This window comes from Mesoplodon bidens, assembly GCF_964165515.1.
Source record: "Mesoplodon bidens genome assembly, chromosome: 6".
Lineage (NCBI taxonomy): Eukaryota > Metazoa > Chordata > Mammalia > Artiodactyla > Ziphiidae > Mesoplodon > Mesoplodon bidens.
The window spans coordinates 110,388,783-110,409,285 of record NC_138162.1 but is presented as its reverse complement, the minus strand read 5'-3'; the positions used below and the strand labels follow the sequence as shown (position 1 = coordinate 110,409,285).

General features: G+C 37.7%; 1 protein-coding gene across 3 annotated transcripts in view; it reads right to left on the bottom strand.

Annotated features, from left to right (window-relative positions):
• MSRA (methionine sulfoxide reductase A) overlaps nt 1–20,503 on the bottom strand; it is a 389,488-nt gene that overhangs the window by 101,910 nt on the left and 267,075 nt on the right. The gene's annotated exons all lie outside the window — the stretch shown is intronic.

Here is a 20,503-nt window from a genome sequence, read left to right as displayed (position 1 = left end):
GAAAGCAGAGGATTACTGGGGTGGCCTGGGCAACAAGGCCAGTGCCACACATGCTCCATGACTCGTGTCCTGCTAAGTACTTGTTTTAACTGCATCCTGACACCACTCTCCTTAGACAAGCATGCAACGTACCTGTTTTGCTGTGCCTATTTTAATCGTAACAAGTATCTTTGAACTTAAGGTAAATTTATCACAGGCCTTGCATCACAGTAGATGCTCTACAAATATGCATTTTTCTATGCCGATATTTAAGTCATAACCGTGTATCGCTTGCAAAGCACTGTGATACACGCTGTTTCCTTGGATCCTAATGAGACATTCTGTGTGGCAGGTGTTACCATCCCTCCACTGGCAGATAAGGAAATGGAATAATATACGTGGAAGTGCCTGGCCTAGTGCTTTGCACACGGGAGATGCCTAATAAATGACAAAGTGACTGATGCTCAGCAGGTTTAAAGAGTTTGCCTAAGGTCACGCACCTAATCAAAGAAAAATCTAGCACTTAAAATCAGCCCAGGGGCTTCCCTGGTGGCGCAGTGGTTGAGAGTCTGCCTGCCGATGCAGGGGACACGGGTTCGTGCCCCGGTCCGGGCGGAGCGGCTGGGCCCGTGAGCCATGGCCGCTGAGCCTGCGCGTCCAGAGCCTGTGCTCCGCAATGGGAGAGGCCACAACAGTGAGAGGCCCGCGTACCGCAAAAAAAAAAAAATCAGCCCAGCGTACTTTCCACCCTGTCACAGCAGCTAAAGTGTAGATGCTGGTCAATTTCTAACTGAATGATAGAGTCCCCAAGTTAAACAGCCACAGGCCTGCCATAGATCCCCTAGAGATCCCCATGTTGTCATAAAATGAACTTCACACGTTTACTGCATCATTCAAGCATCAGTTTCAGTTTTAACAAGTGCCCCCAAACTCCTCCAGTAAAAGATGCAACTTTCCAAAACAAACAGTTCCATATTTTCGAGCCCCCGGTGTAGCTGACTTCCTAGAAACGCCATTCTCCCACCTTCAGAGTCCCCTCCTCTCCTCAATGCACAAAGGTCACATGGGGACCAGGAACTAAGTGGCTTAAAGAGCCAATACCAATAATGACATCAAAATATTAATTTAATATTATATAATAAAAGTAAACCAGCCCATGCCTCCAATAAGCATTGATTAATACCAAATTAGTATATCTATTTCATTTCTCTCTAAGTTATATATTCATTTAAGTATTATAGTAGTAGTCTTATGGTGTACAATATATAAGTATTATTTACAGTACATAGTATGTATTATAAATATTATTTATTAAGCACCTAATACATGCTGAGTACTTTTTCAGATGCTGAGGATATAGCAATGAATGAAAGAAAACCCTGCCTTCACAGAGTTCACATTCTAGTGGAGGGTAAGAGACTGGATAAATATACATTCCAGAATGTTCTTTGTTTTCAATTTTCCCTCCTTCCCTTACAAGTAGGCTTTTCCCGTGTGACTACTTCCCATCCTTTTGTCCTAACATCCATTTGTATAATGGCAAGATGGTTGCATCATTGTTCCTTCTGAAACATTCTCCACGAAGAAAAAATATTGCAGGATGGCTGATTTTCGGTAAAGTCAGACACCTCTCCATTCAGAACAAGATGCCGAAAAACACTGTCTCCATGTGTAGTTGTTTAAATCTATTTAAGTTTTCTTTTTTTTAAAGAGAAATTAGTATGTGAGTAAAAGAGAACCTGCAGCTGCAGGTATGATTTATTTATATTTTTCAATAAGTTTTACTAAGATTACATACGCCTTGTACACTGAAGACAATAATATCTGCCTGTTTACTTGGAGGTCTCTGAATCATCATAGGATCATGGAAAATTGTTGCTTACAGATAAAAATTGGCTTTTTAGGGCCTCCCTGGTGGCGCAGTGGTTGAGAGTCCGCCTGCCGATGCAGGGGATACGGGTTCGTGCCCCGGTCTGGGAGGATCCCATATGCCGCGGAGCGGCTGGGCCTGTGAGCCGTGGCCGCTGGGCCTGCGCGTCCGGAGCCTGTGCTCCGCAACGGGAGAGGCCACAACAGTGAGAGGCCCGCATACCACAAAAAGAAAAAAAAAAAAAAAGAAAAAATTGGCTTTTTAGAAAACAGAGTGGGAATAATTAAGAATCACTCCAAGGATATGGTTTAACAGTGGGCTCTTTCACGGATCATATTTTCACAAATCATCTGGTATAAGGATTACACAATGAAACCCTTAAGTTTACATCGATTTTTTAGAGCTGCTCTTGTAGTGACATGACAACCTAAGGGGTAGAAACATCTGGAAGACTTCACAAAATTGTGTGGTTGGGCAGAAAAGATGCACATGGCTGTCATTCTGGGCAAGTATCTAAGGCAATGAATTTCTATAAAAAATAATCCACGCATTATTTATACAATTAGAGTTCATACTACTACTGTAATCGGGGATGGGGATTTATGGGCCCTTCCCTGAAGCCACGATCCCTCGATTCTACATTCTCACTTGATCGCCTGTTCACTGTAACACTGTAATACTGACATGGCTCCTCCCACTGTTGTCCCTGTCTTCCTGTGCAGGTCTGGGCTGTCGCCAACACACTGTGGACAGCTTTAAAGAGGAGTAACTTCGTGGGCATTACCCACAGCCCTACCCCAGATGCACTGCACCTCTCCCATTGTACAAACCCAAACTAACCGTCCATTGGAAAGATGGGAGCTTTTCACACAGTTATAGTCACATCTGTGGGCAGAAGCCTCTCAATTTTGAATTTACAGCTTCAACCTTCTAATCACATCCCTTCTTGGATGTTCTAATAAAACTAAAAGTTCTTCATGTCAGAAACAATACCCTCTCTTCCTGGTCACTCTGGCTAAACTCCTGACTGGCCAGGAAGGAAGACAAAGTGTTAAAGAGATACACTAGGGGATGGAGAGAAAACATGAAAGCCTGTGTTCGGATTTCTTTGAATCTTGAGTGATACTGGACTAGGCATTAACTCTCCGGTCTACTCAAGGATAACGTTATTTTGATTGCATTTTTCCATCACAGTTCATCCTGAGGAGAAGGTATAATACCTTAAACCAAAACCATACATCTATATCCACATACACGTGTGTGTATTTGGTTAATTCCAATGCATGTACCTTCGGTTCACTAACGAAGGGGCTTATGAAGTGGACAGAAGCTTCAAGTTTGAAAGCAGACGGTTCACTGGGAAATACGATTTGATGCTCAACAGATTGAGAAACCTATAGAACTAGGGCTTTTCTGTTCTCATTATTTTTAATACATTGCATTTATAGATGTTTAGCCTCAATAAACTTTTCACCATTTCTTTCAACCTCTATTGGTTTATATAATGAACACAAAACAGTAATTCACATGTGAGGAAAACCTGTTTACTAAATCTCTTGTCAGAAGCCTAGGACTCAGAGCCGCAAGAGCTTGTTTTTAAGTCTGACTCTGCCACTGACATGTCTTATGCAAATTTTCTAATCTTTCTGAGCTTCAAACCTCTTCTGTAGAATAAGGATTATAAGGGCCTAACTGATAGGTTTGTTTGAGGAGCAAATGAGATGGAACCTGTAAAGTGCTTTGTTGACTATAAAAAATTATGTAGGGGTTAAATACTTTTATTTTTACAACTTTTCATAATCTTAGAATAGTCGAGAACAACTAGTTTGAAATAAAAATAACGAATGACATCACACAAGATACTTTAGGAGTGACACTTTTCCCCCAGAAAAGCATTGTTTATATTAATATCTCAGATACTCACACAGCAGGGCTCTCACAGATAAATAATCCAAAGAGAGGGTCAGATTCATTTTACGGGTGTAGAAATGTACTATTCAGTTTTTAACTAAACAGTTTATTACATTGTTTTAACAGAATTACCTTCCTAGTTAAATTTTAACTCTGCTCATGTCCATCCCAGTTCTTCATTTCAATGGAAAACAAACCCAAGAAAGGGGAAGAATTCTTTGAGTGAATTCTCCTTCCCCTGCTCCTACCCATGAAGTGCTTTCAAATGCAATGTCTTCACGCTTGGTCTCTGATCTGAAGTTTGAGAAAAATCAAGCCTGTTAACATTATCTTGTATCTCTCAAGCTCATACCCACTGGGTTACTAAAAAGGGGGAAGGAAAGACGTGCAGAGCGGGTGGTAGAAAGAAACAAAAACAATTAAAAATTATTGAAAAACGAAGTTTTTAAAGCCCTTCTTTCTGACTTCCTGCCTTTTCTTCCTTCCACTCATTCATCTGTCTTTCCCTGAATCAGGCAAGGTACTAGATACTGGGATTCAGAAATAAGATGGTCTCATTTTTCAACTAGGTCCCCATCCTAGTACAGTGAATGCCATCTTATGAGTTAAACCTAGATCTACCTGACACAGAAGCTCTTTCTCTTTTCAAGATTGATGCACAAGAAGTTACAGCAAAACAATTGAAGACTATGGAACAAAGTGTGTGTGTGTGGTGCATCTGGTGGGGAGTGGAGCATCCCAGCCCAAGACCCAGAAATAAGAAGAAGCTTGGTCTATGCTGAGGGCTGTGAGGAGATGAGCCTGGGTCCTGCCAATTGTCCTGGAAGGAAATGAAGCCGGTCGGTTGAGCACGAGGCCACATGGGTGTCTTGACAGGACACACAGGGGACCAGAGACGTATGGAACGATCAGTTTCAAGGGAGCCACAGAATTCCGTGGAACCCTGGGTGAGCATAATCATCAAAAATCCAGAGCTCTCTTTCACATTGATTCAATATGTGTTGCAAAGTTCACTGTGCCTTCCACTTGGCTTTGGAAAAACTAGGAGGATAAATTATTGACATTATTTGGCTGTCTTCACATCCCAGGAAAGTAAGCAATAGACTTGCTGTAGGGGGTGAAAAGAGAATAACCGGCTCAGAAGCAACATCTTGTGCTTAAAATTCTTCCATAACACTCTCTAAACTGATTAATGAGGACTGGGCTTTGGGGCATTCTTGCAAAGAACTGCCCTCTTGGCATCCATCAACTGTTTGAGATTTCTCCATCCACCTTCTCCAAATAAGATTTGAAAGGGACAAACCATCATGAGACTGCTCTAAGATTTCCCTCTCTCTCAGTGGAGCCAGAGAAAATGCTGGAAAACAGAGAAATGCTTAACCTATAATGAAGCAAAAAGATGCATGAGTTCTCATCTGCTCAGTGGCCCTCTAAACTTTGGCTCATCTTTGGGTACTAGCCCTGTTTTATATATTCAGACTAGAGAGATGAGAAATATGCCTGAACATGGAAATTTTAAAGGGAAGTTCACACTGTGAGCTGTTGTGAGGTAATTAAGAAATTTCAGGAGTCACCAGCTGATAATAAACATCAGGGCAAGGAAGGACATATTCCTAAAGGTCTGAAATTACTGACTCTGTGTTAGGGAACTTCAAAGGAGCAATCTCATTAGAGGACTATCCATGTTGGCTACAGAGACCGGGTGACTCCCACCAGGATGAATCTATATTCCTCTCTTTTACAGCCAGTTGCTAGGAAAAAATGGATCCTGACTATTGTCTGCTGCATGAAGCAGAGAAACTGGCATGAGTTTTGCCACGAGATGGTTCTGGATTCTAATTCCATCTCTGTGTTTACTGTGTAACCTCAGCCGAGGTACTAGACCCATCTAAGCTTCAGTGTCCTCATTTGGAAAAGTGGGGATGGTGATACATACCTCACAGGTTTGCTAGGTATCTTACATAGGAGCTCAATAAACATATCTCCCCCATCCCCTTGTGACTTCTAATGCAGAAATTCAAGGAGGAGAAGTTTTCAACATACTACTTAAGAATTTAAAAATTCCTGTCAAGAAATGAGCTACTAAGCATCTAGCTGAGTTCAGGAAACTTGCTAGAGATTCAGCTAAAACACAGACCACTGAGCCTGATCTCAGTCTCAGGAAATGTCTAGAATGTATCAACAAACATATGAATGCAGAGAAGCAAGCTGTGATCACTAGGATGAACATGGATCCATCTAGAATCCATGCCTCTTAACCTCTCTGACCTCAATTCAGCATCAGTAAGGATTTGGGTTAGATCCTTTTAAAACCAGTTTTATTAAGGTATAATTGACATACCATAAATGGTATATATTTAAACTGTACAATTTGATCAGTTTTGACACGTGTATGTGCCATGAAATCATCACCACAATCAAGATAATGAACACTTACAAAAGTTTCCTCATACGCCTTTTAAATCTCCCCTTCTCACCACTCCCAGCCCCCATCCTAAAGCCCCAGGCAAACACTGATCTACATTCTGTCATCTGTATGTTTCTAGAACTTTATACAATTGGAATCATGTCGTGTGTACTCTTTTTTGGTAACTCAACCATGTTGTTGTATGTATCACAGTTGCTTCCTTTTATTGCTGAGCAGTGTTCCACTGATTGGATATGCCAAATTTGTTTATTCACTGACCTGTTGATGGATATTTGGGCTCCTTGCAGCCTCTTGCTATTAAAATAAAGCTACTGTGATTATTCATGTACAGGTCTTTGTATGTACATATGCTTTCATTTCTCCTGGATAAATACCTGGGAGTGGAATGGCTGATACATTTATGCTTACCTTTTTAAAAAACTGTCAAACTTTTTCCAAAGTGGTTGTAACATTTTACATTACCTACCAGCAATGTATGAAAGCTCAGTTGTCATATCTACACAAACACTTGTCATGGTCAGTACTTTTAATTTTAGCCATTGTCAAAATATGTGTAATAGTATCTTATCGTGGTTTTAATTTGAATTTCTTAATGTCTAATAATGTTGAGCATCTTTTCATGTGATAATTTGCCATTTGTACACCTTCTCTGGTAAAGTGTTCAATTTTTTCCCATTTTAAAATTGTATTGTCTCTCATTATTGAATTTTGAGTTCTTTATATATTCTGGATACTAATATCTTATCAGATATATACTTGAAAATATTTTCTCCCAATCTGTGGCTTGTCTTTCATTCTCTTAACAATGACTTTCAAAGAGCACAAATTAATTTTGATGAAGTCCAAATCATCAGTGTTTTCTTTTATGGATCATGTTTTTGGTGTTGTATCAAAAAAAAACTTTACCTAACCCAAGTCACAAAGATTTTCTCCTATATTTCCCTCTAGATGTTTTATAGTTTTAGGTTTTAAATTTAGGGTTATGATTCATCTTATGTTTTGTATATGGTGCGAGATATGGATCAAAGTTGTTTTGGTTTTGTTGTGGTGGCGGTAGTTTGTAGTTGTTTGCCACTTTGTAGTCTCTCCTCCCAGACTCTGTGCTGTTTTTTTTACCAGTATATATTGTGTGCTTTTATTTTTTATTTCTCCATAGTCTGGTTCCAGGACTCTGCTCTTAACCACATCGTTGTACTGCCTCTGTTACTTTCTTTTTTTTCTTTTTTTACATTTTTTTTTGGAGTATAGTTGCTTTACAATGTTGTGTTAGTTTCTACTATACAGCAAAGTGAATCAGCTATACGTATACATAGATCCCCTCTGTTTTGGATTTCCTTCCCATTTAGGTCACCACAGAGCACTGAGTAGAGTTCCCTGTGCTATATAGTAGGTTCTCATTAGTTATCTATTTTACACATAGTATCAATAGTGTATATATGTAAATCCCAATCTCCCAATTCATCCCATCTCCCTTCCCCCTCGGTATCCATACATTAGTTCTCTACCTCAGTGTCTCTATTTCTGCTTTGTAAACAAGAGATTGTCTATACCAGTTTTTTCAGATTCCACATATATGCATTAATATATGATATTTGTTTTTCTCTTTCTGACTTACTTCACTCTGTATGACAGACTCTAGGTTCATCCACATCTCTACAAATGACCCAATTTCGTTCCTTTTTATGGCTGAGTAATATTCCATTGTATATATGTACTACATCTTCTTCATCCATTCCCATGCTGATGGACATTTAGGTTGTTTCCATGTCCTGGCTATGGTAAATAGTGCTGCAGTGAACACTGCGGTGCATGTGTCTTTTTGAATTATGGTTTTCTCTGGGTGTATGCCCAGTAGTGGGATTGCTAGGTCACACGGTAGTTCTATTTTTAGTTTTTTAAGGAACCTCCATACTGTTCTCCACAGTGGCTGTATCAATTACATTCCCACCAACAGTGCGAGAGGGTTCCCTTTCCTCCACTCCCTCTCCAGCATTTATTTTTTGTAGATTTTGTGATGATGGCCATTCTGACTGGTGTGAGGTGATATCTCAGTGCAGTTTTGATTGGCATTTCTCTAATAATTAGTGATGTTGAGCATCTTTTCATGTGTTTGTTGGCCATCTGTATGTTTTCTTTGGAGAAATGTCTATTTAGGTCTTCCGCCCATTTTTGGATTGGGTTGTTTGTTTTTTTGATATTGAGCTGCACGAGCTGTTTGTATATTTTGGAGATGAATCCTTTGTCAGTTGCTTCATTTGCAAATATTTTCTCCCATTCTGAGGGTCGTCTTTTCATCTTGTTTATGGTTTCCTTTGCTGTGCAAAAGCTTTTAAGTTTCATTAGGTCCCATATGTTTACTTTTGTTTTTATTCTCATTACTCTAGGAGGTGGGTCAAAAAAGATCTTGCAGCGATTTATGTCAATGAGTGTTCTGCCTATGTTTTCCTCTAAGAGTTTTATAGTGTCTGGTCTTACATTTAGGTCTTTAATCCATTTTGAGTTTATTTTTGTGTATGGTGTTAGGGAGTGTTCTAATTTCCTTCTTTTACATGTAGCTGTCCAGTTTTCCCAGCACCATTTATTGAAGAGGCTATCTCTGCTCCATTCTGGCCAGGTATATTCTGGCCTCCTTTGTCATAGATTAGGTGACCATAGCTGCATGGGTTTATCTCTGGGCTTTCTATCCTGTTCCATTGATCTGTATTTTGACTTTGTGCTATTTTTGCCTAACATTTTACTTCTACATATCTTATAACCCTCAAAATACACTTATTATTTTTGCTTCAAGCAGTGGTTTATCTTTTAAAGATAATTAAATCTTTAAAAATCTTTATATTTAGTTAACATGTAGTTAACATTTCTAGTACTCTTTATTCCTTGTGGAGATCCAGATTTCCCGATGGCATCATTTTCTTTCTTTCTGTTTGAAGGACTTACTTTAACATTTCCTTCTAGCTTGGGTCTGCTGGTGATGAATTCATCCAGCTTTTGTACATCTGAAAAAATATTTTTGCTTTGTTTTTGAAAGATGTATTCACCAGCAAAGAATTCTAGTATGACAATTCTTTTTCTTTCAGTACTTAAAGATATTGCTCCACTGTCTCCTAGCTGGCATTGCTGCTGATGAGAAATCTGCCATCTTTGTATCTTTGTTCTTCCGTATGAAATTATCTTTTTTTTCCTGTGGCTGCTTTTAAAATTTTCTGTTTATCACTTATCTTACTGATTTGATTATGATGTGTTGTGATGTTTTTCTTCATGTTTCTTGTGTTTGGTGTTCATTTAGCTTCGTGGATCGGTGGTTTTATAGTCTTTATCAAATTTGGATTTTTTTCTGACATTATTCAATTTTTTAATCTCAGGCATTGTAGTATTCATCTCTTGAAGATGGATTGGGTCTTTTTTATATTTTTTGTCTTTCTACTTCACATGTTCAACCTTCCCTCTCGCTTCTTAAGCATACTGAATACAGTTTTAATGGCCTTAAAACCTGTGCTAGTGTCATTATCTGCATCAAGTTTATATCATTTTCCATGAATTAATTTTTCTCATTAAAGATAGCATTTTCTTGCTTATTTGCATGTTGTTGGATGCCAGAAATTGTGAATTTTATCTTGTTGGGTGCTGGATATTTTGTTATTCCTCCATATGTATTCATATACTTTGTTCTGAGAGATTAAGCTACTTTGCAAAAATAACATATCCTTTTGATTCTTGCTTTCAAGCATTGTTACTTTGGACCAGAAAAACTTTTAATCTACATTAACTGCCCCACTAATGAGGTAAAGCCTTCAGAAGTACTCTACCTGATGTTCAATGAGTTTTCATATTTTTCCATTCTAGGTAATGAGAATGGGCAGTATTCCCAACCCTGTGTGAGCTCTGGGAATTGTTCCCTCTAATTCTTCAAGGTGATTCTTTTTCTGGCCTCAGGTTGTTTAATCACACATATGCTGGTCAGTACTCAGACAATTACTTAAGAGGGCCCTTTGCAGATCCCCGGAGAGTCCACTCTCTGAGTGTCTCTCTCCTCCCTTCTTCTGTTCTGTGAATTCCACCTTCTTCAGCATCCCTGGACTCCCAGTGCCATCTTCTGAACCCATGGAGACTGTGAGACTTGGCCTGGGTTCCTCCTCCTTGCTTTGCAGCCTAGAAACTTTCTCCAGGAAATAAGGTAGGGCATTTGTAGGACTTGTTTATTTGTTTTTCTTATGTCTAATGTGTGAGAACCATTGTTTCATTGTTTTGTCTGATTTTTTTAGTTATTTCAAGTGGGAGAGTGAATCCAGTTCCTATTACTCCTTCTTGATCATAAACAGAAGTCTTTGAGCTAAATATTTTCCAAATATCTTCTCACCCTAATTTTAAAAAACCATTTATAGTTAAAATAATGGGTATGGGGACACAGACAGACAGACTGAAAAAATTCCCTTAAGGTTTTTGTGGAGGTTTTGGGTGTATTTTTTGTTTGTTCTATTCTGTTAACAAATGGACTCTGTAAATTTATTTCCGTAAAATAATTCAGATTAAAAATTTATATGAACAGCATCTGGATGGTGACAAAAATTTTTAAATCACCATGATTAATCAAAACAAAATAATTTTATCTATTTTTTTACCCTTTTATCTTCATTCTTCTTGATCATTCTGATCCAACAGTGTTCACAGCGCCTTCCTTCCTTAAATGCTTTTCCCCTTCGCCTTGTAACACTGTACTCACCTCAGAATTTCACTATTTCTTGACCACTTTATGTCTATTTGCTTTTCCATTTTCCCCCCACCATCCTCCTTACTACAGATGTTCCTGGGCTCGGTCTTTGTCCGTCACCCTCCCTTCCATGTGTCCTCCAACGGAAACTTCCTTTTCTATGCTGTGAACTTATAAGTCTGAATTTGTGATTCAAGTTCTCTTCCAGGCATCAGCCATGTAGAGCCACATTCCCGCTAGACGTTTACATATCTAGGCTCCATCATCCCTGGATTCTCAACTTGACCTCATTATCTTTCATTGTCCCCCACCATTCTCATCTCTATCCATTGACTGGACCATTCTTCTAGCAACCCAAGCTTTCAACTTTGTAGTAATCCATGTTTCATTTGAGTCTCCTTTATGCCTTAAGCCAGGCAGTCACCTAGCTTTACCTTTGCTTTCGGTAAAATCCTTCAGTAACGTTTTTCTTTCCCTTTCCACAGCCTCCTCCATGATCTGCAGTTGATTCTCCATGGTGTGTGATGATAAAGCTAGTATGAACACCTGGATCTTCTGCAGAGCCCTAATTCAGGGATGCTTAACAAATGTTTCCTGGCTGTCTCTGGTTGTGTAGGTTGAATAAATGAACTGGTAGTTCCTTGCAATAGTGGGTCATTTCACTACATGATCCTATCATTGTTCCCAGTACTGCAAGCCTAATATTTCACCCTTCGTCCCGTGAACAAAGCCTAAGGACATCATTTTTCAGATTTTCCATTCTCAGACCAGAGTGAACATCATGCAGAAAGGTGACAGATGTAGAAAGGTGACATAATGCTGCAACTCCCTGCTATGAAACATACTCATTTTCATATTTTTCACACTAGATTTAGAGTTTTGACGTGTTTATTATTCCTTGAAATGTTATAAAAGCCAGAACATTAATCAGTTATTCTGCATATTAATATTCACTAAAGTAAGGTGCCTTTGAAAAGTAAAGTGAAGGCAAGTAAAGTAAAATTTCCTTCAAAGTATCCATTGGATTTAGAATAAAAATATGTTCAATTCCTGATTTTTTAATCCAGGCACCCCAGGAAGAGGATGGAGACAAGATGGTGGAGTAGAAGGACATGAGCTCCAGCACCCCAGGAAATTACACTGAAATTTGGGCTTCCATGTGATTTTGGTTAAGCATAAGCCTCAGTCACTCTTTTGCATACCAGGAGTTGATAAAGCATCAGCAAGGGGAAGTGTTAACTAGGTCATTTGAGGGAGGCAAGAGTACTTGGGCTATTTTAAAGGGGGAAGAAGAAGCTAAGAAATTAATTAATATACTAGAAATGAAATTTAAGTGATTTTAAAGACATCGTTGGGCATCTGAACTGTTAAAATAAAACGATGACTACCAAGGATTCCCTATCAGGGTTTCTTAACTTTGGCACTATTGACATCTTGGCCTGGGTAATTCTTTTTTTTCTTTTTTTTTTTTTTTTGCGGTACGTGGGCCTCTCACTGCTGTGGCTTCTCCCGTTGCAGAGCACAGGCTCCGGACGCGCAGGCTCAGCGGCCATGGCTCATGGGCCCAGCTGCTCCGCGGCATGTGGGATCCTCCCGGACCAGGGCACGAACCCGTGTCCCCTGCATCGGCAGGTGGACTCTCGATCGCTGCGCCACCAGGGAAGCCCCTGGGTAATTCTTTGTTGTGAGGGGCAGCCCTACGCATTGTTGGGTGTGTAGCAGTATCCCTTGACTTTATCCACTGATGCCAGCAGAGTCCACCCTGTTGTGACAACCAAAAATATCTCCATACACTGCCCAATGTCCCCTAGGGGGCAAAATTGAGACCCACTGCTATATATTAATGAACTACATCTTTTGATATCATTGCTTATAAAAGCCTACATATTCAAAGCAGCTAAATGAAGCAACATGTGAAAGTGAAAGCTCTAGGATATGTGGAAACCAACAGTCATAAAAGAGTATCAGAGGTCTTTGGTATTCATATTTTCATTTGCATCTGCTTATTTCAGTGGTTACCAGTTTGGTTTCACTTTTTACTCCCAAATTTAAGAGATTTGCATTAGAGAACACAATACCTTTTTTTTCCTTTTTTGGTAAAATAGCATTTTAAGCTACACATTGCAAGTCCACAAAGAAGAGAAGAACATAAGCACAAATTAAAATCAACATGCATATTGTTTGCAAGAGAGAAAGTTCTCAATTTTATGGAGAAGGCAAGAAAAGCACATTTTTTTCCTTCTTATTTAATAGCTTGGGCAGGAAAAAAAAGAAGCATTAAAGTTGTTATCACAACATGTTTCCTGGTGACTAGATTATCTTACCATATCTCTCAGAAAGTCTCGTATCTCTCAAAATTTGGTACAGCCCCATCTCACCATACCACTTAGGCACTGCAATCAGGTTAACAGAGAACAAAGGTAACAGTGGCTTAAACAAGACAGAATTATATTTCTTTTTCACTTTAAGTGAAAGGTACTGAGTTAGGTGCCCTAGTGGTTGTCGGGTGGCACATGGTCACCAGGGACTCAGATTTCTTCTTTCTATACAACTATCCTTAGCAGATGGCTCTCATTCTCAAGGACATAAGATGCCTTCTGGTGCTACAACTGTCACGTCCAAGTTGTAGATTAGAAAAAGGAAAAATAGAAGGACACTTCTTCCCACTTCTTCTATCTTTAAAGAGACTTCCCAGAAGTTCCAAGCCATACTTTCACTCATATCTCATTGAGTGAAACAAGTCATATGACCACACCTCCATAATCCCCCTCTCCCAGCTCCTCTGTGGAGCAGGCCAAGGTCAGGCTACCTGAGGCCACACCCCTACTCAGCTTCTTCCCCTTCCCTACGCTACTTTCCTCACTCCCTTACAGGTTCTTTTCTTTTTCCTCAATAAATCACATGTACTAAATCCCTGTCTCAGGCTCTGCGTCTAGGGAAGCTAACCTAAGACTTCAAGCTATTCACCTAGCTTTGCTCTCATTCAAGCCACCTTACTGCCCACCTCCAGGGCTATGTTGTTTCTTACATTCCATCACTTTAGTTGTTTAGGTTCCTAGATGAACTCTTATTAGATATGTTTATTAAAGTATTATTAGACGAGTTTATTAAATTGCTATAATGATCTCTTAAGGAGATCGAAGTTCTTGTGGTCAGCATCTGGCTTACACGTGCCCAAGGGCCACCATTCTCAGAGAAAGACCACTGGGCTACATGCTAAAATGTCGCACTCAGGATGGTATGTCTCCACTGTATTTAATTCACTTCGTGAGATTAGCATAAGTAGAGGCTTAGCTGCTATAACTCTGTTTACTAGATTTTGAACACTCCTAATTGCTTCTTCAAAATTTCTCTCAATGAATAATGAAACAACCAATGAATGACTCAGAACTTCAAACACTCCATGGATAAAGAAGATATAGTACATATGTACAACAAAATACTACTCAGCCATAGAGAAAGAATGAAATAATGCCATTTGCAGCAACACGGATGCACCTAGAGATGATCATACTAAGTGAAGTAAGTCAGAAAGAGAAAGACAAATACCATATGATATCACTTATATGTGGAATCTAAAATATGACACAATTGAACTTATTTACGAAACAGAAACAGACTCACAGACGTAGAGAACAGACTGGTGGTTGCCAAGAGGGAGTGGGGGAGGGATGGATTGGGAGTTTGGGATTAGCAGATGTAAACGATTATATATATGTATAACAATCACTTTGCTGTACACCAGGAACTAACTTAGCATTGTAAATCAACTATACATCAATAAAATAAAAATTTTTTTAAAGCAAGAAAAAAAAGAACTTCCAACATTCCAAATACATGAACAGAGTCACCACCTCTACTCCTTGCTTCTTAAACTGACCCCACCTCCCCAGAGACGGCACAGGAAGACCACCACAGAGGAGTGGCACTGGTGGAGTGTTGGTTCAAGGATGACCTCCTGCCTCCTGCTGGAGAATAGGGCCTCCATGGGGGCAAAACATCACAGGGTTCTGAAGTCCTCCAACAGGCAGATGAACCTGCATCCCTCACAGCAACACTTGGCACCTCTTATTATCACCCATGTGACCCTTCTTCCTGGCACACCCAGACTTTAGCTCAGGTGTTTGAGACAAGTCTTATTAATATGGAATAATCTCACATTACCTGACTGAAAACTAATTCTGTCCATGTTAAATGACATGTGGGAACAGATGTATATGTATGACTGATTCACTTTGTTATAAAGCAGAAACTAATTAAAAAAATGAATAAATAAACTTAAAAAAAAAAAAAAAAAAAAAAAACACTGAATAACACTCAGAGAAAGGTTGAGCACCTGCCAAGGGCCAGTGCTGGATCTGCAAAGTGCTAACTTCAGTGCTAACTGCAAAGCCATGCTCTTATCCACTACTATCTCAATTTGTAAATTATATATCACTTAAACAAAAAAACTGAAGTAGAAAATAGTGAACTATGAAAGATATTACATGGCTCTCTTCTGAAAGAAAGTATTCTGTGTTCCCTACCATTTCCACAATATTGTTTCTATTTTTTAATGCAATGCATCTCAAAAGAGATAAAAGAAAATTGTTATATAACAGAGGTGTCAAATATTCACGCTGTACCTAAAAGGAAGGGTTTGAGCTTCAGTAATGAAAAAACATTACTTCTATAATCATAGATAAATTATTTTGAAAAGATGTGGTGATGTCTTCCTAAAAGGCAAAAAAAATTTATCTTAGTATAGTTTTTGCTTTTAAGAAAGAGAAATTCTATTTCTGGCCAGCCAAAGGAAATATTTTAAATTATTATATCTTTCTTAGAATGTCTGGGACTCCATATCCACTTATGCTACAGACTCCCAAGTTTGACCAAATAATGAGTCTTCAAATGTTCAAATTATCATCAAAATATATGAAAACTTTCAAAATATTAAAATTTCTATGTCACTATTTCCTGTCCAAATCTTAAAGTTTTGTAGCAATGAGTCAGCCAAAGTACTCCCCTACAGAACATTAGGCATGTAAATGAGATTTATAAGATGTTTACATTTGAATCAGTACCAAGCATGCATATGCACACACATTCACAAAGTTATTCTTTCATCATGGGCATTGTTCATATTATTAACAGGAACAGCAATCAATATATGAACCCTTGTAAGTTCTAGATCTGATTACAGAAAGATACATAAATGTACAAAAGTTCATAAAACATAAATGCAGTTTATTAAAGTATTTACATTAATGCTATCATACTATATATAATATGTTGCAATATGTAATATTATTATACTTATTATAAAGCGAATGCTCATATAACCACCACTCACGTCAAGAAACAGACACCTGTCAGTCCCCTTGGAGGCCCTCCATGTGTCCCTAATGACGACAATACCTTCCCTCTCTCCAGGAGTACCCACACCTGATTTTTGTAACAGTAATCACCTATTTTTGAAATTTACATCAATGAAGTTATTCTGTGGTTTTAATCTTTCACTTACTGTCATGTTCATGAGATTCTTCTATTTTCTTCCTTTCCATTGCTTTGTAATATCCCTTTGTATGAATAGATCATAACTGATTTATCCACTCTACTGCTGATGAACATTACCAGCTTGGGACTGCTAAGTACATTCAAGAGAAATGTATAAATTTCTCTTGAGTACATACCTAGAAATAAAATTGTGGGCTTGTTGGCTTTGCATGTCCTCAACTTAACTAGATGTTGAACCATTTCCCAGAGTAGGTGTACTAATTTATAAACCCATATCAATTCATGAGAGTTGTCAGAGCTCTAAATGTTTGCCAATTCATTAAAGTCTGTTAATGTCAGACTTTTCACTTTTTGTCGGTATGCTTGGTGTGTAATGAAATCTCACTTGATCTTAATGTGCATTTCCTTGATTAATAATGGCATAGATTATCATTTCATGTTTCCTCACCATTATAAGTCCTTTGTCCATTTTTCTATTCAGTGGTCTGTATTTTTTAAAATCTACTGGAGATAATTTTAAAATCTACTTTTTATATATCTTGGATATTAATACTTTGGCAAATATAATCTTCCTATCCTTACATTTTCTTTATGATTTTTTTGATGAACCAAAGTTGTGATTTTAATATCATTAAATTTATCAAATAGTTTCCCTTATGGTTAGTGTTTTATGTATCTTGTTTAAGAAATGCTTCTCAAACCCAAGATCATAATGATATTATCTACTTGAAGTTTTGTAGTTTTGTTTTCACATTTAGGTCTGTAATCTACTTGGAATTTACTTTTTTTTTTCACTCTTCTTACAGTATTTTAGATTTTCTTTTTAAACTTATTTTTGTTGAATAACAGTTGATTTATAATATTATATTAATTTCAGGTGTACAGCATAGTGATTCAATATTTTTTATAGACTATACTTCACTTAAACTACTATATATAAAATATGTAACTAATAAAGACCTATTGTATAGCTCAGGGAACTCTACTCAATTCTCTGTAGTGACCTATAGGGAGAAGAATCTTAAAAAGGGTGGATATATGTATATGTATAACTGAATCACTTTGCTGTACACCTGAAACTAACACAACTTTGTAAATCAACTATACTTTAATAAAAAATTTTTTAAAATGAAATATCAACTTTCCAAAGTTAAAAAAAAATAAAATTACCAAATAATTACTATATTGCCCTGTGCCGTACAATATATCCTTGCTGCTTATTAATTTTATACATAATAGTTTATACTCTCAATCCCATATCCCTATCTTGCCCCCCTCCTCCCCTCTCCCCACTGGTAAGCACTAGTTTGTTCTCTGTATCTGTGAGTCTGTTTTTGTTTTGTTATATACATTTGTTTGTGTTATTTTTTAGGTTCCACACACAGGTGAAAACATGGAGTATTTGTCCTCTAGGTCCATCCATATTGTTGCAAATGGAAGAATATCATTTTTATGGCTGAGTAATACTCCATTCTATATATATATATACCACAACTTCTCTATCCATTCATCTGTTGATGGACACGGGTTGCTTCTGTATCTTAGCTATTGTAAATAACGCTGCTATGAACACTGGGGTGCATGTATCTTTTTGAGTTAGTGTTTTCATTTTTGTCAGATATACATACAAGAGTGGAATTGCTGGATCATATGGTAGTTCTATTTTTAGTTTTTTGAGGAACTTCCATACTGTTTTCCATAGTGGCTGCACCAATTTACATTCCCACCAACAGTGTACAAGGGTTCCCTTTTCTCCACATCCTAGCCAACATTTATGTGTAGACTTTTTGATGTTAGTCATTCTGACAGGTGTGAGGTGGCACCTCACAGCAGTTTTGACTTGCATTTCTCTAACAATTAGCAATGTTGTGTATCTTTCATGTGCCTGTTAGCAACCTGTATACCTTCTTTGGAAAAATGTCTATTCAGGTCTTCTGCTTATTTTTTAATTGGATTGTTTGTTTATCAATATTGAGTTGTATGAGCTGTTTATATATTTTAGATATTAAGCCCTTATCAGTCACATCATTTGCAAATATTTTCTCCCATTCAGTAGGTTGTCTTTTCATTCTGTCAATGGTTTCTTCTACTGTGTAAAAGCTTTTAAGTTTAATTAGGTTCCATTTGTTTATTTTTGCTTTTATTTCTTTTGCCTTAGGAGACAGATCAAAAAAAATTGCTACAATTTATGTCAAAGAGTGTTCTGCCTATGCTCTCTTCTAGGAATTATATGGTTTCAGGTCTTACATTTAGGTCTTTAATCCATTTTGAGGTTTTTTTTGTATGTGGTGTTAGGGAGTGTTCTAATCTCATTGTTCCACATGTAGCTGTCCAGTGTTCCCAGCATCACTTACTGAAGACTGTCTTTTCTCCATTCTACATTCTTGCCTCTTTTGTCACAGCTTAATAGACCATAGGTGCGTGGGTTTATTCTGGGCTCTCTATCCTGTTCCATTTATCCATGTGTCTATTTTTGTGCCAGCACCATGCTGCTTTGATTCCTGTAGTTTTGTATTATAGTCTGAAGTCAGGGACCACAATACCTCCAGGTTTGTTCTTTTTTCTCCAGATTGCTTGCTCTGGCAATTTGGGGTCTTTTGTGCTTCCATATAAATTTTAAGATTATTTGTTCTAGATCTGTGAAAAATATCATAGGTATTTTGATAGGGATTGCATTTAATCTGTAGATTGCTTTGGGTAGTATGTGCTTTATAATAAATCTTGATATCTGGAAGAACAAATCCTCCCATCCTCTTGTTCTTATGCAAGAGTGTCTCTGCTTTTCTTAAACTTTTGCCTTTCCAAAAAAACATCAGAATCAGCTTTAAAGATCCACAAAAATAACACAACAAAAAAACTGCAGCTGAGTTATTTTTATGAGAAGCTTTTAAAATACTGATTCAATTTCTTAATGATTATAGGTCTATTCAGTTTTGTTTTGTTTTTGGCCATGCCACGCAGCTTGCAGGATCTTAGTTCCCCAACCAGGAATTGAACACAGGCCACGGCAGTGAAAGCACCGAGTCCCACCAAGTGCTTTGGACTGCCAGGGAATTCCCAGTTTTGTTATATTTTTAAGGACTCTGTCTTGACTAATTATCTAACTTTTCAAATGTATTGACATAAAGTTGCCTATCTGCAGTGATATCCCATTTTTTCTTCCCAATAATGGGTATTGTGACCTCATTTTTGCCTTGATCAACTGACCAATGTTTTATCAATTTTATTAGCCATTTTGAAATATCAATTTCTGGCTTCCTTAATCCTCTCTACTACCTTTTTATTTCCTATTCCATTTACTTCTGTTCTTCATTATTTCTTTCTCCTTCATTGTTTGGTTTATGTTGTTGTTGACTTTCTAAGTTCTTGAGATGAATGCTGAATTATGTCTTTCACCACCTCTAATGTAAGAATTTAAGGCTCTGTATTTCCTTCTAAGAACGGCTTTAACCATGCCCTATAAGTTTTGAAGTGTAGTATTTTAATTACCAGTCAGTTCATAATATTTTCTGATTTCCATTATGGCTTATCTTTGATCCATAAGATAATCAGAAAATTTCTTCTATTCTAACATAAAAGGATTTTCTACATATCTTTTTGCTATTGATTTCCAGCATAATCACATTATGATAAGAGAAACATAATCTCTATGATTTTAGTCCCTCTACAACATATTGAGACTCTATGGCTTAGTACATTTCCATGTGTGATTAAGAAGGTGTAGGGTACAGTGTTTTATATATGTTCATTAGATCGAGTGCTTTAATTGCATTGGTCACAGTCTCTATATCCTTAATAAGGTCCTTAAGACTAAACTCTTCTGGAATTGGCAAATTCCCTAGAGCAAAGGTGTTTTAGTCCCCTGCTTACCAGTCTGGATTCCTGTGTTCCCTTCAATTTTACATGGTAATTCCTAATCATTTTGTCGGCATTTTGATGTGATGCTTTTAATATGTTTTTATATCTTATCCAACGTTTTGAGTTGCTTTTGATGAGAAGTTGATCTGAATAGCCTAGCCTGCCATTTAAGAACCTGGAAATTCTAGTTCCTGCCAATGTTATCAGCTCTGATTTTTTTTCTCTTATCTAATTTAATACTCTTTTATGTGAA